The sequence below is a fragment of the Bubalus kerabau genome, chromosome 2 (genome assembly GCF_029407905.1).
Source record: "Bubalus kerabau isolate K-KA32 ecotype Philippines breed swamp buffalo chromosome 2, PCC_UOA_SB_1v2, whole genome shotgun sequence".
NCBI lineage: Eukaryota > Metazoa > Chordata > Mammalia > Artiodactyla > Bovidae > Bubalus > Bubalus kerabau.
Window position 1 is genome coordinate 35,319,381 of NC_073625.1, and position 23,734 is coordinate 35,343,114.

The 23,734-nt window shown below is 39.1% G+C and overlaps 2 long non-coding RNA genes across 3 annotated transcripts in view; one reads left to right on the plus strand and one right to left on the minus strand.

Annotated features, from left to right (window-relative positions):
* Positions 1–1,790: 1,790 nt before the first annotated feature.
* Positions 1,791–12,245, minus strand: LOC129644651 (uncharacterized). Its single transcript, XR_008710909.1, has 5 exons — positions 12,146–12,245; positions 6,414–6,452; positions 3,686–3,846; positions 2,793–2,983; positions 1,791–2,577 (listed from the first exon to the last, which is right to left on the minus strand). It is a non-coding gene; the product is annotated as an uncharacterized LOC129644651 (long non-coding RNA).
* An 89-nt stretch (positions 12,246–12,334) lies between these two features.
* Positions 12,335–23,734, plus strand: part of LOC129643211 (uncharacterized) — a 314,944-nt gene continuing 303,544 nt past the window's right edge. For both annotated transcript variants that reach the window (XR_008710153.1, XR_008710154.1), the window contains exons 1-2: positions 12,335–13,456; positions 13,536–13,630. This is a non-coding gene — a long non-coding RNA (uncharacterized LOC129643211). The remainder of the gene's footprint in view (positions 13,457–13,535; positions 13,631–23,734) is intronic.

Here is a 23,734-nt window from a genome sequence, read left to right on the forward strand (position 1 = left end):
TTTAACCTGAAGACCATTTGTTCTGTGTGTGTGTGTGTGTGTGTGTGTCAATTTAACCTATCTATTTAAATATATGACCTATTACAAGTATTGTCCTATGTTGTCCTAGACATTGCTGAGTGCACAACTGTACTCATCTCACAGGCTAGTAAAGTGATGCTTAAAATTCTCCAAGCCAGGCTTCAACAGTACATGAACCGTGAACTTCCAGATGTTCAAGATGGTTTTAGAAAAAGCAGAGGAACCAAAGATCAAATTGCCAATATCTGTTGGATTATTGAAAAAAGAAGAGAGTTCCAGAAAAACATCTATTTCTGCTTTAATGATTATGCCAAGTCTTTGACTGTATGGACCAACAAAAAACTGTGGAAAATTCTTAAAGAGATGGAATACCAGACCACCTGACCTGCTTTTTGAGAAATCTGTATGGAGGTCAGGAAGCAACAGTTAGAACTGGACATAGAACAACAGACTGGTTCCAAATAGGAAAATGAGTACGTCAAGGCTGTATATTGTCACCCTGAGTGTTTAATTTATATCAGAGTACATCATGAGAAATGCTGGGCTGGATGAAGCACAAGCTGAAATCAAGATTTCCAGGAAAAATATTAATAACCTCAGATATGCAGATGACACCACCCTCATGGAGGAATGTGAAGAACTAAAGAGCCTCTTGATAAAAGTGAAAGAGGAGAGTGAAAAAGTTGGCTTAAAGCTCAACATTCAGAAAACTAAGATCATGGCATCTGGTTTCATCACTTCATGGCAAATAGATGGGGATACAGGGAAACAGTGACAGACTTTATTTCTTGGGGCTCCAAAATTATTGCAGATGGTGACTGCAGCCATGAAATTAAAAGGCACTTACTCCTTTGAAGAAAAATTATGAACAAACTAGACAGCATATTAAAAAGCAGAGACATTACTTTGCCAACAAAGGTCTGTCTAGTCAAGGCTATGGGTTTTCCAGTAGTCATGTATGGATTTGAGAGTTTAACTATAAAGAAAGCTGAATGCCAAAGAATTGATGCTTTTGAATTGTGGTGTTGGAGAAGACTCTTGAGAGTCCCTTGGACAGCAAGGAGATCCAGCAAGTCCATCCTAAAGGAAATCAGTCCTGAATATTCATTGGAAGCACTGATGTTGAAGCTGAAACTCCAATACATTGGCCACCTCATGTGAAGAATTTACTCATTGGAAAAGACCCTGATGTTGGGAAAGATTGAAGGCAGAATGAGAAGGGGACACCAGATGGTTGGATGGCATCACTGACTCAATGGACTTGAGTTTGAGTAAGCTTCAGAAGTTGGTGATGGACAGGGAGGCCTGGCGTGCTGCAGTCCATGGGGTCACAAAGAGTCAGACATGACTGAGCGACTGAATTGAACATAAAATTCTTGAGATTAATGCCATAACTTCATATAATGAACATATATAAATAGTAATTGTATTTATATTTGCTGCTGCTGCTGCTGGTAAGTTGCTTCAGTCGTGTCCAACTCTGTGTGACCCCATAGATGGCAGGCCACCAGGCTCCCCTGTCCCTGGGATTCTCCAGGCAAGAACACTGGAGTGGGTTGCCATTTCCTTCTCCAATGAATGAAAGTGAAAAGTGAAAGTGAAGTCGTTCAGTCGTGTCTGACTCTTAGCGACCCCATGTACTGCATCCTACCAGGCTCCTCCGTCCATGGGATTTTCCAGGCAAGAGTACTGGAGTGGGTTGCCATTGTCTTCTCCCTTATATTTGCTAGAAACTTAATATAGAAAATCCATTTTATGCAATTACACATAAAAGTTTCAAATGGGCCAATACAATAGTTAAAAATTGAGAGTTATTTTGTCCTAGTGCCTAAGAGAAATCAATGCTATGAAGAGGTTTTATAAACATCCTTGGTTATTGACAGTGAATTCGCTCAGTCATGCATGACTCTTTGTTACCCCATGGACTATATAGTCCATGGAATTCTCCAGGCCAGAATACTGGAGTGGGTAGCCTTTCCCTTCTCCAGGAGGATCTTCCCAACCCAGGGATCAAACCCAGGTCTTCAGGTCTCCTGCATTGCAGGAGGATTTTTTACTAGCTGAGCCACAAAGGAAGCCCAACAGTTATTGACATACACAGTCAAAATATTGAAAGTTTGCTGTCAGTATTTGTCAGTCAAATCACACTATTCCATAATGACATTAGATGTAAAACAATGTTATTACCTGATTATACAAAAATATATTTCTTTTGCATGTGCTCAAAAACTGACAGAAAATAATCAGCCTCTGATGTATGTTGTGTATAGACAAGTGATAAAAAGTAAAAGCGATAAAAAGTGATAAAAAGTAAATCTTTACCACCAAAAATCCAAATCTAAGGATGTACATGCTCATTCACTTCAGTCATGTCTGACTCTTTGTGATTCCATGGACTGTAGCCCGCCAGGTTCCTCTGCCCATGGGATTCTCTAGGCAAGAATACTGGAGTGGGTTGCTGTTTCCTCCTTCAGGGGATCTTCCTGAATCAGGGATCGAACCCGAGTCTCTTACGTCTCCTGCATTGACAGGCAGGTTCTTTACCACTAGTGCCACCTGGAAAGCCCATCAACAATTGATTTCGATTCTGATGTGTAAAGATCTTGGAAGTCATCACACCCATCTTTGCAATAAGAAAAATCTGGACAAACTGAAAAGTAAATGACTTTTCTTATACCCCTTGGAGAACTGAACTTACAGGGAAAAGCATAACCTTGAGATCTGAAGGGAGTCAGGAAAAGTCCAGAGAATTATAACCAAGATCTGCTTACCTGGAATAGTAGTTGCTAGAGCTACAGTCTGCTGAGAACACTCCAATAGTAATTTGGTCAAATGCCGAAGGCTTTCTGTGATCTAACAAGAGTCATCTCTGGGAAATGCAGTCCTGAAGGTCCCCACACTTACAAGGGTTTTACCTTCAGGAGTCCTACCAGTTTCTCATGGTGAAGATAGCCTCATGCCTCTGGAAAATGAAAAGAGAAGGGAATCATTGTGGCTATTCCCAGAGCCTCTCTGTTAGCAAAGACCTGTTCCTGGGGGAAAAGACACTACTCGAGTCTTGCACGAAGTGGGTGGAGGGTATTTCTCCAACATCAGCCCCTTTAGTCTTTTTGTCTCCTCTTAGGCAGAGATGATTCTTTTTTTTTTTTTAAATAAGAAATACATATGCAATCATTTCCCCATTTTAACTGAGTCATGGTTACTTGTCTTTTTATTGAGTAGTATATGTTCTTTGTATGTTTCCAGATAGTAAGTGCTTACCAGATACACAGTTTACAAACATGTTCTCCTATTTTGTGAGCTATCTTTTCACATTTACATGTTTTTCTATTTTTACTTAAAATACATTTGATGTATTTGCATGTCAATTTATGTTTTCCTCATTCTTTTTAGCAATGGCATGTATTCAATACTTTACACTGTTTTGCCAGATTCATAGATAAAAATACTCCTCATTGTATAACATTGCATTTTTTGAGAAGCAATTTCTAAATTGTTTTTGGTGTTGCTGTTTCTTTCCATCTTATTTACCTATTTATCCTTCCACATGGAATTTATCATCACCTAGCATATTATATTTTTATTGTTAATTGATTTTGTATTTCTTTTTTTTTTTTGCAATTCACTACAATGTAAGCTCTTGAGGATAGGCTGTTTTGTTTACCTGCTCTAGCAGTGATTTTCTTGAATGACTTTATAATATTTTCCCACTTAGAATATTTGATTGTAGCATTGAAGATTCTCAAATTGATATAGATGAGTGTAAATTTCCTTTGTTTTTCAAGCATGTCCTGAGGAAGGTCCAAGTTTTACTGTTTTAATTTTCTAGAAGGAAAAAAAGAAAAGATATCATTAAACTTGGAAATCCTTACTAATAGTCTTTTCCATAGTCTAGAACTTCTATGTTACTGTTAGATTGTATGTATTCAGAGCAACCATCAGAGGTAATGCCATGAACAGAGGAGCCTAACAGTCTACAGTTCATAGGGTCGCAAAGAGTCGGACAGGCCTGAAGCGACTTAGCTACACAAACACATGAGAGGCAACAGAACAAATTCTTATGGCAAATGAGACAGGAATGATTTAACATAAATTGTGACTCCTTGCTCTAAATGTCCTTAAAATTTTCACTATCAGTGGAAAAAGAAAAAGAAGTGTTAAGAGGTGAGACCAGACATGTCCTTCTGAATTAGAGAAGCCGAGGAGATATTTAGCAGTTCGTCTTTCTCTATTCAGGCCAAATGTTATTGATGCCTTAACAGAGCATGGTTGATATAAACTCAATTACTGTTTAACTTAATTTATGATAGTGACTTTCTGTAACATTCTCTAGTTTGAAACATTTACTAAAGAATGGGAGTTTAATAATTTATAAAATATCATATCATATCTAACTTTTGAGTAGCATTATTTCTGAATAACATACAATTAATAATTTAATGACTTAATAGGCTATATGTGTGATTATTTCCCATGGTTTTTAACTAGATTTTATATTATTGAGAAAAGCTAACTTTTTCAATATGAAAACTCATGAAAATGATCTGGGAAATATCTTTAGTTAATAGTTGTTAAAGAATACAATATTCTATCAATTTATCAATTGCACGCTTTCATATAACTAACGCTTCTGAATTAAGTTGTCTTAAAAAGGCTAGTATGTCAAAATCTAATTGACAAGATTTTTCCTTTTTGATGGTATATGTAAAATGATACATACAAAACTTTGCTTATTAGATTTTGCTTTATATTTATATATTAAAGTCTAACCATTTTCTGAAATCAATTAAAGGGAAATATAAGAGCAAATAGTATTAAAATATAGAAATTAGCACAGTATAAGATATTCTATTTTAACATCCTTAAAGAGATCTCTCTTTTTATGATATTTATATTTTTCTTTAAAAACATGTTATTCCCAGGGAAGAAACCTAGAAATGATGCTTGGAAGGGGATGGTAGTTGAATTAAAGCATACATACTGAATAACCTAAAAATATATTTTAAAATAGTTATGGAAATATTTGCATATATTATGTTATTGAAACTGCTGGCATAAGGCACATAACACATCATTATTGCTACTTCTACTCCCAAATGAACGCATAACCATAAAATACAATATTACCTAGATTCTGCTGTCATCAGTCATACAACTGAGTCAGATCTAAAAGAAAGGCATATGCAACCAAGAATGCAGAGAAAAGCTAAGTTACACTTACTTTTTTTGATTGTGATTCGAGCAGACATTTTTTTTTAGATTGTGATTCAAGCAGAGATTTTAAGAAACAGTCAAACGGTATGGGTTACATTTCTTAAATAATAAGAACTGAAAAGTTTTAAACGAATACAGTCTCCAGGCTTCTGTTCTCTGTGAAATCCCTGGGATTTTGAAATGTGAGTCTAAGAATGTATCATACTGCAAGAGCAGCCCTACCCAATACATTCATGCTACCACCAGGAAATCTTGACAGCAAAGATACATTGGTCCAAGTAAATGGGAGAAGGTAGATTCATATGTGACTTATTTCCAGAATATGCAAAATAAGTATATTAATTAGGAATTAATTTATAAAACATGTATATATTAGATGTTCATCTTTTTCTATATTCTTCCCTTGAATATATTGCCCAAATAAATAAATTTGATCTGTAAGACCAAGTAATATCTCCCCTCTGGAAATTAGATTAAAAAAAAAATTAGACCTTTGTTCTCAGTTGAGAGGTAGTGGGCAAAGAGATGATTTTGCCATTCACTACTGCTTACATATGTCTACATAAGGAAAACAGTTATGCTTCTATTTTCCTTAAAAATAAGTACTTATAAAATTTAGGACATTTTGGACTTCTTTGGTGGTCCAGTGGCTAACACTCTATGTTCCCAGTGCAGGGGACCCAGGTTTGATTCCTTATCGGGGACTAAATCCCACATTCTGCAACTAAGAGCTCACATGTCACAACTTAAAAAAAAAAATTAGGAAATTTAGAACATGGATAAAATTCAAAATAAGATTAAGCTTATATTGATAAGGCAGAAGATGTGAAAAATAACCAGGATGTCATATGATTTAAATATTAAAGCTTTCACTGAAGCAGAGATACAGCAGGTAAAAAAGTCCAGACGAAGATGCAAATTTTCAAGACATTTCTAAAAATCAATTTTACATCTCTAAAAAATTTCTCATTTACACTGCGAATGAAAAAGGCCCTCATTATGGTACATTGCAATCAGATGTTCCCAGCTCAGAGAACACAAAGTCAGTATAATAATTGCTCTGTTTAACTCTTCTCTTTTCATTTTTTTCAAGAGAAAAAAAGATGAAAAAACATGTTACTAAGAATGGGGAGGTAGAAGAGGGGCACCCCAAAACAGCAGAGAAACATGTTACCAACCTTCCATCACTGAAAGTTCTTGCCTGAAGTAAACTCCATCTGTAGAAGGAAAGTCATAGTTTTTAAGGAACTTGGATATTGGAAGTTTAAATTTTAACAATATCATATCTATTGACTTTCAAAGCACTGAATTAAAGTTGTTTTGGAACTTACAGAAACATCAAAATTTGTTTTATCTACATAATATTAACAATTATCATTATTGTCAGGATGTTCCCTATTTTCCATTGCTTTAAATATCACATATTTATAAAAGTAAACTCTGGTCAATATGGCTTCCCAGGTGGCACTAGTGATAAAGAGCCCATCTGCCAACGCAGGAGACTTTAGAGATGCGGGTTTGATCCCTGGATTGGGAAGACCCTGAAGGAGGGTATGACAACGCACTCCAATATTCTTGCCTGGAGAATCCCGTGCTCAATATATTTAAATATATGTTCTAAGTTATTAAATAGTTTCTTAAAATTTTTGTTTGTTTGTTTTTGTTTTTAACAAATATGCCCTTGATATTGTATTTATTCTGAGATTAATGCAGAAATAAATAGCATCACTCTGCTTTTTCCCCAGGGATCAGAAGTGGTCTTTTTAATGCTGAGTTTAGTTTCAAGTATAAGGATAACCCTATTTTTCTATAGAGTCCCTTAGTGGATTTATAAAATATGTTGGCATGTTTTTCTCAGATTATTTTTGTAAATACTGTGTTTCTCAATGCTTCAGCAGCCTATTCGGTTCCGGTACTCTTGGTTCCTTGTCCTGTATGACCATTTATTTCTGGACTGCATGTGCTCTATGAAGGAGCTAACATGATCACGTGCTTTCTAGACACTAGGCACTGCTTTGAGCACTTTAAAATATTGTTTAACCCTCTTGACAACTGTACAGGGAAAGTACTATAATTATATCCTGTTTGAATCTGAGTAGACCCATACCCAGAGAGGTTAAGGAACTTGTCTGAGGCCACACAGTCACCGAGCAGCAGAGCTGGCCTGGCGCTGGTATGTTTTCTACTCAAAGAACTGTAGGCAAGTCCTTTCCAAAAACCAGAAGCAGGGAGTGGGCTTTGATCATTTTAAAAAGCTCACCAGGAAGATAGTGGAACTATGAGTAGGAGAGTTTGTTGCCAAAGAAAAGAGCTGATGTCTGGGCAAGTGTCCAGGAAGGAGGAAATGGAGAGCTGAGCGAAGACAGTGGCCATGCCAGTGAGAGTGATGGAGAGGGAAGGCAAGAGCGGCAGAACTTAGACAGGCCTGAGCAAGAGGGTGGGTCTAGACTTCCTTCAGTTTGCTGACTTTGGAAAAGAAAAATTCCCTTGTCTCTGTTTTACATCTAGTTGATTCTTTCCACTCCATAGAGAGAATATTTTTAGGAATTTTATAAATTCTCTGAATTATGTTACTGTATCAGTTTGGAACAAATGAAAGTGAGAGTTAGTCACTTAGTTGTGTCTGACTCTTTGTGACCCCATGGACTGTAGCCCAACAGGCTCCTCTGTCCATGGAATTCTCCAGGCTAGAATACTGGAGTGGGTTGTCATTTCCCCCTTCAGGGGTTGTCCAGACCCAGGGATCGAACCCAAGTCTCCAGCATTTGCAGGCACATCCTTTACCATCTGAGCCACTGGGGAAGCCCAAATTATGGTATATGAAAAAATAAGTATAGTACTTATACTGAGGGTCTAAGAATGCAGTTTATAGGATTTATCTGGTCACAAAACCTTCTGAGTCTTAAATGCAAGTTATGGTTCTTCTCCCCACAGAAGTGTACATATGCAAAGCCAAGCCTAGTTTGCCTGCAACTTCAAGAGGTCCTATTCATTCCAATAGGTAAATAGAACTCCAAATCTGAAATTCAGTAAGAAAGAAGCAAGGAAACTTTTATGTGTAATAAAGCCTATACCAAAACAGGTACTTGGCTTCTAAGGACACCCATGTATAAGCTTCAATCAGTGAACTTGGTCTGTGGATGGGCTCCAAGGGAGGTGAGCTTCTTGAAGTTGCAGACAAACTAGCTTGCCTTTACATCTATAAACTGCATTCTTAGATCCCCAGTATAAGTATTATTGGAGAAGGCAATGGCACCCCACTACAGTACTCCCGCCTGGAAAATCCCATGGATGGAGGAGCCTGGTAGGCTGCAGTCCATGGGGTCGCTACGAGTTGGATACAACTGAACGACTTCACTTTCACTTTTCACTTTCATGCATTGGAGAAGGAAATGGCAACCCACTCCAGCGTTCTTGCCTGGAGAATCCGAGGGACGGGGGAGCCTGGTGGGCTGCTGTCTATGGGGTCACACAGAGTCAGACACGACTGAAGTGACTTAGCAGCATAAGTACTGTACTTACTTTTTCATATATCATACTGTGGGCTTCCCTGGTGGCTCAGATGGAAAAGAATGTGCCTGCAAATGCTGGAGACCTGGATTTGATCCCTGGGTAGGGAAGATACCCTGGAGAAGGGAATAGCAGCCCACTCCAGCATTCTAGCCTGGAGAATTCCATGAACAGAGGAGCCTGGAAGGCTACAGTCCATGTGGTTGCAAAGAGTTGGACACGACTGAATGATTAACCCTCATTTTATACCAAAGTGTGGTACTTAGGGTTACAGTCTAGAGAATGAGTGCCTCCGTTTAAAGCATAGCTCTCACACCTGCTTTTTTTTTTATAACCTTGAGCAAGTTTCTTACTATTCAGGTGCCTCACTTTCCTCATTTGAGAAATAGGGAGTTGATCACAGTAGTTTTGAAGGTTAATTTAGTTCATACAGATAAACTCATTAGGCAGTGCCTGACATTCAAAATAAGATTTCATAGCTGTTAGTATTATTTTTTCTTGAACCAAGAGAACCAGCAATGTTTTTTCTCCATATAATTATATTAAAAGATTAAAGTATGGTCATATTACATAAAGTCATTGATGTAATTATTGTACGAATCTAAGAAGCACCCTTTGGATAAGGAAGGACCAAAGCTCATCATCAAATCTCAAAGAAGAATAGAATGCACAAGAATCAAGGAGTGAATATTTGATGGATCCTAACCTAGAAAATTACTCATTCTGTAGCTCTGTGTTGAGGACAAGATTTTGCATTTTTAATAAAGGGTCTTGGGTAGGAATAGGCTTCCCAGATGGTAAAGAACCTGCCTGCTGATACAGGAGGCATAAGAGATGCGGGTTTGATATTTGGGTCAGGAAGATCCCCTGGAGGAAAAAATGGAAACCCACTCTATTTTTCTTCCCTTGAGAATCTGATAGACAGAAGAGCCTGGCAGGCTACAGTCCATAGGGTTGCAAAAAGTCAGGCATGACTGAAGCGACTTAACACACAAGCATGGATAGGAATGATTCAGGTGATCCTCAGACCACCATGAAGAGCATTGCATTCAATTACTCTACTTCCTTCCTTTTTTGTACCAGCACCCTCCTAGTTACCTTGTCAAGTTTGTTGGGATCTCTAGAACCAATGGATCATACACAAATTACCTACATGCAGACAGAGGCAGAATGAATCAACTAATGTCCTTTCATACAAGAAAATTAGCTTCTTTTCTGTCCCCTGAAAAAAGTTAGATATCATTTTTCTACTCCCAAGCTAGTTCAGGTTATTTAATTTTTTTCTTATTAAAACCAGTTCTGTTATAATTAGGAGATTCTCAACTTTTCACTCCTGTCATAGCAATGTCTTCACCACAAAACATCCAGGAGACAACCAGGTCAATGAGAATCATGCATAACAGCATTTTTTGTTTGCCAAAAGCATGTCTGAGAAGCAACAATGAAAAAAAAAAAACCCAACAGACACACTCACACAGCCCTTATAGTATATAATCTGATTTTACTACAATTATAATAAAAACTTGCAAGCATCCTGTACCACATTGATATACTGATTTCTCAATATAATGTAGATTCTTTAAAAATTAATTTCTCATCTTCTGTGTAGCTAAATATTTTGAAATTATGCAATTTTTCCATCACAAAAAAAGGAATTTATAAACATATTTCTTGACATATCATTTCAATGGGAATTTCATGCAAAAGTAATATTTTAACAGCAGGCTGGAAGGAAGACTCATTGCCTTGTCAAGTGCCAGTTACAAAATTATACACAGTCTTAAAGGGAATAAATGGGGGATTAAAACGTTTTTGAAGCTACTCATTTATCTAAAGTTTATTAAAATTTCCATGAAAGGATAATGATATTGATCAATATATTGTCATATATACACAACAAAAACAACTTGAACAGAAGAATGATAAACTATTTCCTCTTAAAAATTAACATTAGTGATGGCCAATGCTATCTGAGCAGTATTTAGATGAATTAAGCAGATGTTACACTTCTATTTCTAAAGAAAGAAATTTAATTCAAACTAAAACATAGGAAGGCAAATCTCAGAAAAATAGACGTTTAAATCAATCATGGCTTCCCTGATAGCTCAGTTGGTAAAGAATCCACCTACAATGCAGGAGACCCTGGTTTGGTTCCGAGGTTGGGAAGATCCACTGGAGAAGTGATAGGCTACTCACTCTGGTATTTTTGGGCTTTCCTTGTGACTTAGCTGGTAAAGAATCTGCCTACAATGCAGAAGACCTGGGTTCGATCCCTGGGTTGGGAAGATTCCCTGGAGAAGGGAAAGGATGCCCACTCCAGTATTCTGGCCTGGAGAATTCCATGGACTGTGTAGTCCATGGGGTCACAAAGAGTCAGACACAACTGAGAGACTTTCACTTTCAAAACAATCACAGGTCTCCCAGTTTGAGATATTAGCAAACTACTATTTCACCTAAAATATAATTTATATTATTGTCATGTATCCTTACATGTTCATTCATGTCCGATTCTGCGACCCCATGGACTGGGCTCCTCTGTCCATGGAATTCTTCAGAGAAGAATACTGGAGTGGGTTGCCAGTTCCTTTTCCAGGGGAACTTCCTGACTCAGCAATTTAACCTGTGGCACTTGTGTAGCCTGCATTGGCAGGGATATTCTTTGCCACTACCTCATCTGTGCAGTTTGAGTACCACCTACTTGCTATCAATATACAATGTTTATATGAATTTACATCAGTGACTAATATAGGTTATAAATCATGAATTATTATATCATTTGCTTCTATTAATGTCTGCGCCCTTTCTGGTTTCAAAGTGATCAATTCTTGGTTCTCCTATAGTCCTGAGCTATATTCAGTATCTATAGATAGCCAGGCTGATGGAGTACCCTTCACTTGGGCTAGGTCTTGTCTGAATCTTTGCGACCCCTGTAGCCTGCCCAGCTCCTCTGTCCATGGTATTTTCAGGCAAGAATCCAGAGTGGATGGCCATTTCCTTCTCCAGGGGATCTTCCTGACCAAGGGATTGAACCCAGGTCTTCTGCATTGCAGGCAGATCCTTTACCATCTGTACCACCAGGGAAGCCCCATAGACAGACAGGCTGATGGAGCTACGTTTAATGTGGGCTAGGACTTGGACCCTTCATTGTCATACCTGCACTTGGACAAAGGTCTCCTCAAGCAGCAGAATACAAAGAAACTACAGGGCTAAAATTAACTGCATGCAAGTGCAGCTGGGACAAATTATGAACAATTAAATACAAAAAGGCCAAAACCCAACTGCTGCTTCTAGGTGCCAAGAGTAAAAGCAGGGTACTTGGCATGAACACCATGCACAGCACCCTGGAAGGGGTGGGCAGACCACCTAAGCCACTCCTTCCTCCTGACCCACCAGTCCACACCTGCTGCTGCTGCTAAGTCACTTCAGTCGTGTCTGACTCTGTGCGATCCCATAGACGGCAGCCCACCAGGCTCCCCCGTCTCTGGGATTCTCCAGGCAAGAACACTGGAGTGGGTTGCCATTTCCTTCTCCGAGTCCACCCCTACCCTCACCGTATTTAAGGCACCAGCCTGCCTTCCTCACAGAGTGAGCATGAGCACCTGTTTCTTGTTCTGCCTCTCATGCTGAAATGCGAGTCCCAATAAAGTCCTGCTTGAATTTGTTGGCCTTTTACTAATTTCTACTGATTAAGGAATCTCAGGACCCAGGTCCAAAAGAGCTTTACTCTTGATGAATTCCACTTTGCAAACAAATTGACACCTACTTTTCATTTCTCTTTACAAATCACGTTTTCTCCTCTGATTTTTTTTTTTCCCCTGTGTGTGTAAATATATCATTATTCCCAAGAATATTCCACTGGATGATGTGGACAACCAGACCCGCTGGAGCAGCATTTGGTTGCAAACCTCATGGACAAAAGAATAGTGGGTGGATGTGCATATTCCTAGGTGGCCTTGCATTTGGGGAAAATCTAGTTTTCTTTTTAAAGCTTTATAGTTTAAAAACCAGTAGAGGTTAAGAGACAAGAACATGAAACCTTCTAACAGAGAGTCAGACAGGATGGAGGACTGGGCAGAGGCTTAAACGTCAGGGCTTCTCCAAGTTGGAAAAGATGTCATTACGGATTCTGCTCAGTCGCTGTTTCCTTCAGTGCTCTGCAGAGGATCACTGGAGGGCCAGAGGTGCCCATCCCGGCCTCCTGTTTCTCAGACCACCTGCAGAGGTCAGAGAAAGAGTTTTCCCCGGAGTCCAGTCCTGCAGTAGCGGGTCTTTTTCTTTCCGAACTTTCGGATATCGACTTTGTTAAGTCCCTTCTCTTTCTGAGCCTCCTCTATCGCCAGGTAGACTATCCGCTCAAAGCCGTCCGTGACTTCCCCACGTCCAGGTGCTCCACATGGAGCTCATCACACGTGTTCTTAGGCAGAACATGGACGCCCGTCTCCCATCGGCCCCTGCTCACCTGCACACCCCGGCGGCTCGCGAGGTGGCGCATGCGCACTGAGCGCAGGGCGGGTCTCCCAGCCGCACCTGTCTCTGAGGGTCGCTCTTTCGCAGCGAGTCCAGCCTGCGGTACACCGACCATTCCCTCAGGGCGATGGCTCCTTAAGCGGGGACGACCCACAGGGCCCAGGATAGCCCTGGGACAGTTCTAGAAAGTCACCTGAACCGGTGAAGCTTTCCTCATTCGCATCCTCATTCCTGTCTGAGGCAGGTGAGGCAGGCTCACTGCCGGGGGTGGGGGGACACTGTGCCCCCAAGACTTCGTGCTCATGAGCGTCACCTCCACCCAGGACTGTCATCTCCACAAAGGAGCGTCTCCTCCGCCCAGGAGTGTCAGCTCTAAACAGGAGTGTCGCCTCCTCCGCCCGGGAGCATCGCCTCTCAGGTGAGTCCTGCGCGGTCCGACCCCCCGGCTGCCCTGGGGTGGGTTAAGGGCCGCTTCTGAGGGCCAGCCTCTCGTCACCTCCGAACAGATGGACCTTTGGGTCACAGCTCGGCCAGTCCAGGTGGCAGGACCCCGGGCACGGGGAGTGAGCCCCTGGCCTCAGGTCTTTCGGCTCCTCAGGGAGGCTTGAGGCCCGGCGTCCTGCCCCGCGGTCCTGGCGGTGTGGCCCAGCCCCCGAAGGTGGTTCCCAGGTATCAGGCCTATGTTGCCCAACCATCCGCTGGCCCTCGGCCTCCTCCCGCTGAGGACCTGGGCCGTGGGCGGCAGGGCGGTGGTCTCAGGACCCCGACATCCTCCGGCGGATTCCTGGGAGTGAGGCAGGAGCGGGCGGGACCGGGAGTGGACTTGAGCTGTGCTTCTGTGTTCTGTCTTGGGACATCAGAGCAGGAGGGTCTTCTAGTCCTTTCCCTGGTTGTACCACGTGTGGTACATCGGCACGTGGCCTGCAGAGCCAGCCTGGACCTTGGGGTTGACCTGACGCTGAGCTCCGGCCTGGTTTCCAGCATAGCGGTTGCACCTGTGCGGCTCGGGCAGGGAACTGGTTGCAGGGTTTGGATGCTCAACTTCCTGGTTGGGGTCGCAACACCTCGCCCGTGATGTGACCAGTAGTTGGTTGGGATTAAATTGTTCTTATTAATCTTGGCCTTGGTCATTTTTCAAGGAGCTTTGTGAGTGATCAAGCTCTTTTTTGAGAGACCAACCTATAAGGATCAGTCTTTGACTAAAATAAACCCCTCCCTGATAAAAATATATATATATATATATATATATATTCATTAGAATATGAACAATAGGTTTACTGTAAAGCAAAGACTGTACTACCATTTCTAAGTTTGTAATGTTTACAAAATTGTAAGTTGATCATAGTTTAATATGAAGTTATAAAATTAAATGAAAATTTGTCACATATAAATATTTGTTATGCATATGAAAGGTAGAACAGGAAGCTCAAAAATTGTTAAAAATATGACTGATAATACAGTATAATTATAAAAATCAGTGTGTCAAGAAATAAACTTTTGCAGCTTCCACAATGCAAAACTATTGGAGTTTAAACTCCTGTTTTGTTTTGAAAGAAGTAATATGTTCACATGAAAAAAGAGAAAACTTTAGCCATCCAAAAATGAATTATGTAGCTTGTGACACACTTCCTTCATAACTGCCAAGTGGCAGCCTGTTTTCTAGAACTCACCATTCCTTAAAATATCTGGTTTTATTTAATTTGATTATTACTAGCCTAATTCTAATGAATACAATTAAAATGCAGTACAGCAGTTTGAGATTTCATATCCTGCCGTCTGTTCTTACAGGCAGTAAACAGGGATACAGCCTCTGCAGACAGTCTAGGGTCTTCAGAAAAATTCCTGAATTTCTTTGCTTACATTCTATAATTTTAAAATAGAACAATAATGGTATATCTTTTATAAGTATGAGGATTCATTAAATTAATATGTATAAATTCAGAACTGTGTAGAATGATCACATCATGTTATTATTAGTCATATGAGGAAACTGAAAGATATGAATCACATACCCAATTAATTGACTTCTTTTATCTTCCACTTCCTTTCCCAAATTTTTATTAATTTATGCAATTCATGGTTATTCTCTATTAACCGTTAAAATTTAAAATAGGATGTAACTCTGTGTTTTGATCCATTCAATTAAGATATATTTATTGACCATATTCAGTTCAGTTCAGTCTCTTAGTCGTGTCCTACTCTTTGCGACCCCATGAACCACAGCATGCCAGGCCCCCCTGTCCATCAACAACTCCCAGAGTCCACCCAAACCCATGTCCATTGAGTCAGTGATGCCATCCAACCATCTCATCCTCTGTGGTCCCCTTCTCCTCCTGCCCTCAATCTTTCCCACAATCAGGGTCTTTTCAAATGAGTCAGCTCTTCTCATCAGGTGGCCAAAATATTGAAATTTCAGGTTCAAAATCAGTCCCTCCAATGAACACCTAGGACTGATCTCCTTTAGGATGGACTGGTTGGATCTCCTTGCAGTCCAAGGGACTCTCAAGAGTCTTCTCCAACACCACAGTTCAAAAGCATCAATTCTTCAGCACTCAGCTTTCTTTATAGTCCAACTCTCACATCCATACATGACTACTGGATAAACCATAGACTTAACTAGACGAACCTTTGTAGACAAAGTAATGTCTCTGCTTTTTAATATGCTGTCTAGGTTGGTCATAACTTTCCTTCCAAGGAGCAAGTGTCTTTTAATTTCATGGCTGCAGTCACCATCTACAGTGATTTTGGCGCCCAGAAAAATAAAATCAGCCACTGTTTCCCCATCTATTTACCATGAAGTGATGGGACCAGATGCCATGATATTCATTTTCTGAATGTTGAGCTTTAAGCCAACTTTTTCACTCTCCTCTTTCACTTTCATCAAGAGGCTCTTTAGTTCTTCTTCACTTTCTGCCATAAAGGTGGTGTCATCTGCATATCTGACCATATTCATCAGTTCCTTATTCTCAAATGTAAAGAAAGTAGCATTGCTGTACTTTTTTTACTCTCTGACTTATTTTTGCTCTAGTATCATTAAAGCTTCTAACATTGGTACTATAAGTCTATTAATACATTGCTTTATCTAAAGATCAATTATATATATTGAAAAGCATTGAATACTACTTAGTAGGAGCTGATGATTATGGCTTATTTTGTACTAGGCACTGTACTAAGGTTAAGGCTTAGTACTAAATACTAAGGCTAAGTACTAAGTATAGGAGATAAATGATCTCAATTTATGATCAAACCAACCCTGGGAGAACAGTCCTAATTTTAGACCCCTACTTTATAAATGTAGTTCTATTAAAAATATGCAGAGTACATCATGAGAAACACTGGGCTGGAAGAAGCACAAGCTGGAATCAAGATTGCCGGGAGAAATATCAATAACCTCAGATATGCAGATGACACCACCCTTATGGCAGAAAGTGAAGAGGAACTAAAAAGCCCCTTGCTGAAAGTGAAAGAGGAGAGTAAAAAAGTTGGCTTAAAGCTCAATATTCAGAAAACTCATGGCATCTGGTTCCATCACTTCATGGAAAATAGATGGGGAAACAATGGAAACAGTGTCAGACTTTATTTTTTGGGGCTCCAAAATCACTGCAGATGGTGATTGCAGCCATGAAATTAAAAGACGCTTACTCCTTGGAAGGAAAGTTATGACCAACCTAGATAGCATATTCAAAAGCAGAGACATCACTTTGCCAACAAACTCCGTCTAGTCAAGGCTATGGTTTTTTCCAGTGGTCATGTATGGATGTGAGAGTTGGACTGTGAAGAAAGCTGAGCACCAAAGAATTGATGCTTTTGAACTGTGGTGTTGGAGAAGACTCTTGAGAGTCCCTTGGACTGCAAGGAGATCCAACCAGTCCGTTCTAAAGGACACCAGTCCTAGGTGTTCTTTGGAAGGACTGATGCTAAAGCTGAAACTCCAGTACTTTGGCCACCTCATGCGAAGAGTTGACTCATTGGAAAAGACTCTGATGCTGGGAGGGATTGGGGGCAGGAGGAGAAGGGGACGACAGAGGATGAGATGGCTGGATGGCATCACTGACTCCATGGACTTGCGTTTGGGTGAACTCTGGGAGTTGGTGATGGACAGGGAGGCCTGGCGTGCTGCAATTCATGGGGTCTCAAAGAGTTGGACACGACTGAGCAACTGAACTGAACTGAACTGCATTAGCCTCCAGTTAAAATAAATAAATTAATCAAATGAAAAAAAATTTACATCTTGCATAAGTGGTGGTCTTTGACTTGCTAAAAAAACTCCATAATTTTCAGGTTGTTGTGTGATTTCTCTGCCATCTTCAACACTTGACTTCATTCTCATGGTCCAATATTTCCATCTCAATTTTCTCTATTACATCACTATGTACAAGGAAGGAGGAAATGGGAAAGGCAGTAAAGTAGGGGAAGATTCTCTTTCTGTTAAGGGAACATCCCAGAGGACTCCTTTTTAAAATTTTATTTGTTTATTTAATTGGAATAGAATTACTTTACAATATTGTGATGGTTTTTGCCATACATCAACATGAAATGGCCATAGGCATACATGTGTCCTCTTCCTCCTAAACCACAATGCCACCCCCCCCACCCCACCACAACTCCCTCCCCACCCTATCCTTCCAAGTCATCACAGAGCACTGGCTTTGGGTTCCCTGTTTCATACATCAAACTCCCATTGGATATCTATTTTACATATATTAATGTATATGTATCAATGCTATTCTCTCAAATCATCCCAATCTGTCTTTCTCCCACTGAGTCTAAGAGTCTGTTCTTTATGTGTGTGTTTCCTTTGCTGCTCTGCATGTAGGATTATCAGTATCATCTTTCTAGATTCAATATATATGCATTAGTATACAAGATTTGTATTTCTCTTCCTGACTTGCTTCACTCTCTATAATAGGCTCTAGGTCCATCCATCATTAGAACTGGCTCAAATTTGTTTGTTTTTATGGATGAGTAATATTCCATTGTATATAGGTAGCACAACTTCCATATCCATTCATCTGCCAATGGGCATCTAGGTTTCTTCCATGTCCTAGCTATCGTAATAGTGCTTCAGTGAACACGTGTACATGTGTCTTTTTCAACTCTATTTTCCTCAGGGTATATGCCCAATAGTGGGGTTTCTGGGTCATATAGTAGCTTTATTCCTAGTTTTTGAAGAAATCAACATAGTGATTGTATCAGTGTGCATTCCCATCAACAGTGTAAGAGGGTTCCCTTTTCTCCACACACTCTCCAGCATTTATTGTTTGCAGACTTTTTGATGATGGCCATTCTGACCAATATGAGATGATACCTCATTGTGGTTTTGATTTGCTTTTCTCTAATAATGAGTGATGTTGAGCATCTTTTCATGTATTTATTAGTCATCTGTATGTCTTCTTTGGAGAAATGTCTGTTTAGGTCTTCTGCCCACTTTTTGTCAGATGTTTCGTTTGCTATCATTTTCTCCCATTCTGAGAGTTGTCTTTCACTTTGCTTGTAGTTTCCTTCATTGTGCAATAACTTTTAAGTTTAACTAGATCCTATTTGTTTATTTTTGTTTTTATTTCCATTAATCTAGGAGGTGGGTCATATAAGATCTTGCTGTGATTTATGTCAGAGAGTGTTCTATGTTTTCCTCTAAGAGTTTAATAGTTTCTGGTCTTACATTTAGGTCTTTAACCCATTTTGAGTTTATATTTGTGTATGGCGTTAGAAAGTGCTCTAATTTCATTCTTTTACACATAGTTGACCAGTTTTTCCACAACTACTTTTTGGAGAGACTGTCTTTTCCCCATTGCATCTTTAACATTTACATTGCAATAGTCAGAACCTAGGCACAAAGCCACTCCTTTCTGCAGAAAGTTGGAAAAACTCTTTAGCTGGGTGATCATTGCCCAGCTAAACACACTTACATTGTGAAAAGAGATTATAGGACTGCTAGGGTCTCTGCCATGGTTCAAAAAATACCTGCACATTTTTTTATTCACACAGAGAATCCACAAAGTTCTTTTTCCGTGTATCATCTACCCCAGGATTTCTGGCTGATACATGGTCTCCTCTTTCAGGGTCTATTGTAGTTCCATGTAGTCTGATCACAAATACTTTTAAAATATAAACTTAAAAAAAAAAAGAACCAAGGCAGGTTATTTGCACACCCTGCCCCCATACACACCAAATATAAAATGGTTTGTCAGAAATAGGTAATTATAATACAGCATATAATTTGAAGAAAGGGAAAAGATACTGAAGCAACTGTCTTATAGGTGGTATTGTATTTTGCTTGGCCAGAATTATGAAGACTTTTGGCTGAGTTTCCCCCAGTTAGCCCATTTGTCATCCCTGTACTGCTTTCTAGGAGAAGTTACTTAATTCTCTACTGTCTTTTGACCTTGGTTGTGCTGAGTGGTCTTTCCTTTTCTGTGAGATCTACAGAATATTTGCAACTCAATTTTTGTTGGTGCATTTTGGGATAGAGATGTCACAGGCTTCTGCAGGCTAAGACATAGTCTTTTTAACAATACATTTTCAGAAATGAAAAAGAAATGTAGGCTTTCAGTCTTGATGCTTTTTGTCAATTTCCTGTGCAAATTACCCCAAACAGAGCACCCATCTGGACATAGAGATTAAACCTGAACACTTTCACCTTCTTTGTACTGGTTTTTATGGTTTGTCCTTCAAGATCTCTCTCAGACCACAGGAAGCTAAAATTAGGCCAGTTTTGAATATTTATTTACCAGTCAACACTGATTTTAGCAAGCTATATTGTCAATGACAAGTTTGATATTTTTTAGATTTTTATTACTCTGTAGATGACCTATATTTTTACCATATAGATTATTTTTCAAATTATGTATTTTTCATTGAAATTTTCAACACGTCTCTCTGTCAAGGTGAGGGAACTCAATGTGCCTTTCAATTAAAAGACTGAATGGTATATATGATAGTCATTTTATTAATTACCATAGACATTTTCTGTCTTCTTGATCTCTGTCCAATACCTGTATTCCAATAACCAGTGCTATTAGAAGTGTGCTATTTTTTACATAATAATTGTAATTTTGATGGGATTTTGGGGAGAAATTTAAAATGTGTTCTCAATACACCCCCATTAAAAACCTCAAAAATGTACACAGATGTTAATAAAGACTAGAGTTTTGAAATGAGAATACTTACTAGGATGATTCCCAACTCACAAACTATTTTGGAAGACACAGATATTTTAATAAGTTATACTTTCTTTTCATCTGTATTAATAATAAAAATAATAGTTATTGTTTCATTAATTTTTATTTTGTTTTTGCCATTTTTCAAATGTTTAATATTAAAATAATCAGTGTATTTTCTGTTCCAAAGTTAGAAAACATTAGATTCTCTGAATAATTTGAGATAAAGAGCAAAGTTAAAATGACTGATTATATCACACTCGTTCCCATGACTATATCAATGTGAAAAGCAGATTGTTCTTTATATGTAAATAAATGTGATTTGGACCTATGTTTTTCATTCTCAAATGATACTAGGACCTGATTGATGGCTTTATGTTAATAAATCTCTAGACATTGAAAGACTGCTTAGGTCGTTGGAAACCCCAAAGTAACTGAGCAGTGTAGCAGCTAAGAGGAGTGTATGTGTACACTGTAGATATGGTTATGTGTTTATATATAAAATATTATTCATTGCACATTTGAAATACATTGACCTCATGTGATAATTTATTGATCACTATTTAGAACTATTTTTTATGTCTCTGTATACACATATACATATGTACCTGCCTACTTGGGTATAATTTAATTAATTGAGGAATTCATGTTACTGCTTAGCTTGTTTTCATAATGTGCCCACAATATTTTCTCCAAAGGCCCTAAGAAACAATGTACAATAAATAAGTAAATTCCCAAATGTCATTATTCTTTGTTTCAATGTATGACATAAATCAAGTAATTTGCTTCCCTATCATCCTAGCCTTATATGATGAATGAGACAGATTATTCTGATGTCAAAACTTCTTCCTCGTGTGTACTCCTCCTTCAGACTTTCAACCTACTTATTATGTAATTACCAGCTAATAAATTTTTTTCAAAGAAGATGTTGTGAAATACTCCTTGAATAACTTTGTACTTATATTTTAGTGGATCTGTGAGAATGAGCCAATATTTGAGTGAATTTAATAGAAATGAGAAAACATTTTGCAGGGGAGAGAAAATAACATGCGTGGTAGCTGTTTGGGAGAAATGGTGTTAAGCAAGTTTGTGGTGTTGTTCATTTCATATTGTTTTGTTTCTTAGTATGTGAAAAGCAATATATTTTTATGCTCCTGAGAAGAAAGCAACACAAAATGTAAAATCAGTGAGAACAGAAAACTGCTAGAGCCATATACATAAGTGGAAAAATGATTGTGCCTAGAAAATAAAGGGAGGGTTGACATGGCATGATAACATTGGCAGTTTATGAAGATAACAGTTGGAGAGGCAGAACAGGGGGTGCAGATCCTGAAAGGTGGGTACATGTGGTTGTGGGACTCTGTAGAACATCTTTCCTAATGTTGCAGTTACACCAGCAAAGGGTAAATCAGGACATTCCCTGACATTAGGGAGAAGAGAAGAGAGCTAGAAATTTAAGGAGAGAAAATAAAGAAGCATCTAGAAGAGTATAAGATGGAAGACCTGGAGAAGTATGACTCTTGAGTAGCCTAAAGGTTTGTGCCTTCATTATAGGGAGGCTGATCAGATGCATCCATGCAGAAACAAAGGTTGACAGTTGGGTTTAGAGTTTCCCAGGTGGCTCAGTGTTAAATAATCTGCCAATTTAGGAAACAAAGGTTCCATTCCTGGGTCAGGAAGATCCCCTGAAGAAGGAAATGGCAACCCACTCCAGTATTCTTGCCTGGGAAATCCCATAAATAAAGAAGTCTGGTGGACTACAGTCCATGGAGTCACAAGAGTCGGGTACAACTTAGTGACTAAACATCAACAGTTGGCTTTAAGCCAAAAATGGTGCTTTTGCAAAGTGAGTTTAAACAGTGAGAAAAAGGAGAATCAGGAAATTTTGTGAAAGAAACATTATTTTGACTGATCATAGTATTTTAAGCTTACTAAAGGACCAGAGAACACTAAGTGGGTGAGAGGCAGTGAAATGCAACACAATTTGCAGTTCCTACGGGTCGAGGGGTTGTTGGAGTCTGAATTTTGCAGGATGTGATTGCCAGTGCCAGTCAGCAGTGGTTACAATGGGATACATGAAACTGACATCATGAAAGGTATGCAGATATTTGAAATGACATAATATGGTTAATTTCTTATGTAAAGAAAAGAGCAGTGGGGGAGAAGACTCAAGGATGTGAGTAGTTAGGGTGTTGGAAGCATTATCTGCAAACATAGCGAAATTGTAAGTTAAGACAGGTGACTTGTAAGGAGTATGACAGTGAATTAAAAACTGAAACAATCAATAAATAAGGGTGAATTGGGGCTTCCCAGGTGGCTCAGTGGTAAAGAATCAGCCTACCAATGCAGGAGACGCAGGAGACATTGGTTCCATCTCTGGGTTGGGAAGATCCCCTGGAGGAGGAAATGGGAACCCACTCCAGTATGTGGAAATCCCATGGACAGAGTAGCCTGGTAGACTCCAGTCCATTGGGTTGCAAAGAGTTGGGCATGACTGAGCACACATGAACGTGCAAGGGTGAAGGAGCCAGGTACTGGGGAGTGACATCAGTGAGCTTCATAATTGGGAATGTAAAGTAACGATAAAAGTTTTAAAGATTTTAGGGAAGTCTGGGAGGAAATGGCTTCAGTGAGCTGATGAAGAGCAGGAAAGATATCTATCCAATATCCAGAGTCAGTGGTTCAAGATCTTTTCAGGTGTATGGAGAACAGTCATCACTTGAGGAGACTGCAGAAAGGTTTACCTCTCCAGCAGAGTCTAGTTTAGTCAACATTGTAACTTTTCTCTGTATACTTAAAAACAATATGAGTTAACACTTTCCTCCTTTTCAATGTTCTTGCCCCTGTCTTCTGTTTCATACCTTCTATACCTTTATAGTCTTTTTTTTTTTTCTATATCTATTAGCTCCTCTTTCAAAGTTTCTCTCTCTATAAACATTGCCTTTTCCCCTGGGAAAATTATCCCTTTTCTGTTCAGTGAATGCCTCTTATCATTCTTGCCCCTGCAGTCCAGCTCATTACTAAGATTTTATTTTTCCCACAACAAAAGTTTTCATTTTGAAAATCTATGGTCTGTTATCTTATGGAGGCCCGACTCTCTCATTTCCTGTTGGCCTGTTTCATGAGCACTATGTGATTTTCTAGTGTCTCTGGCCTTTCCTTTGGGATGATCTTCTTTTGTATTTTTAGAAAGAGGATAAGGAGTGAAGTATTTAATTTTAGCAATTATCTATGTTCATCATTGCTACAACATTGATGTTAAAATTTTTAATAGTGCTAATTGTATCTGTTTTCATTGTTTTAATTTTTGTCCTTTGTGGGTGAATGTGAAAAGAATTCAGGATAAATCTGAATTCTCTTAA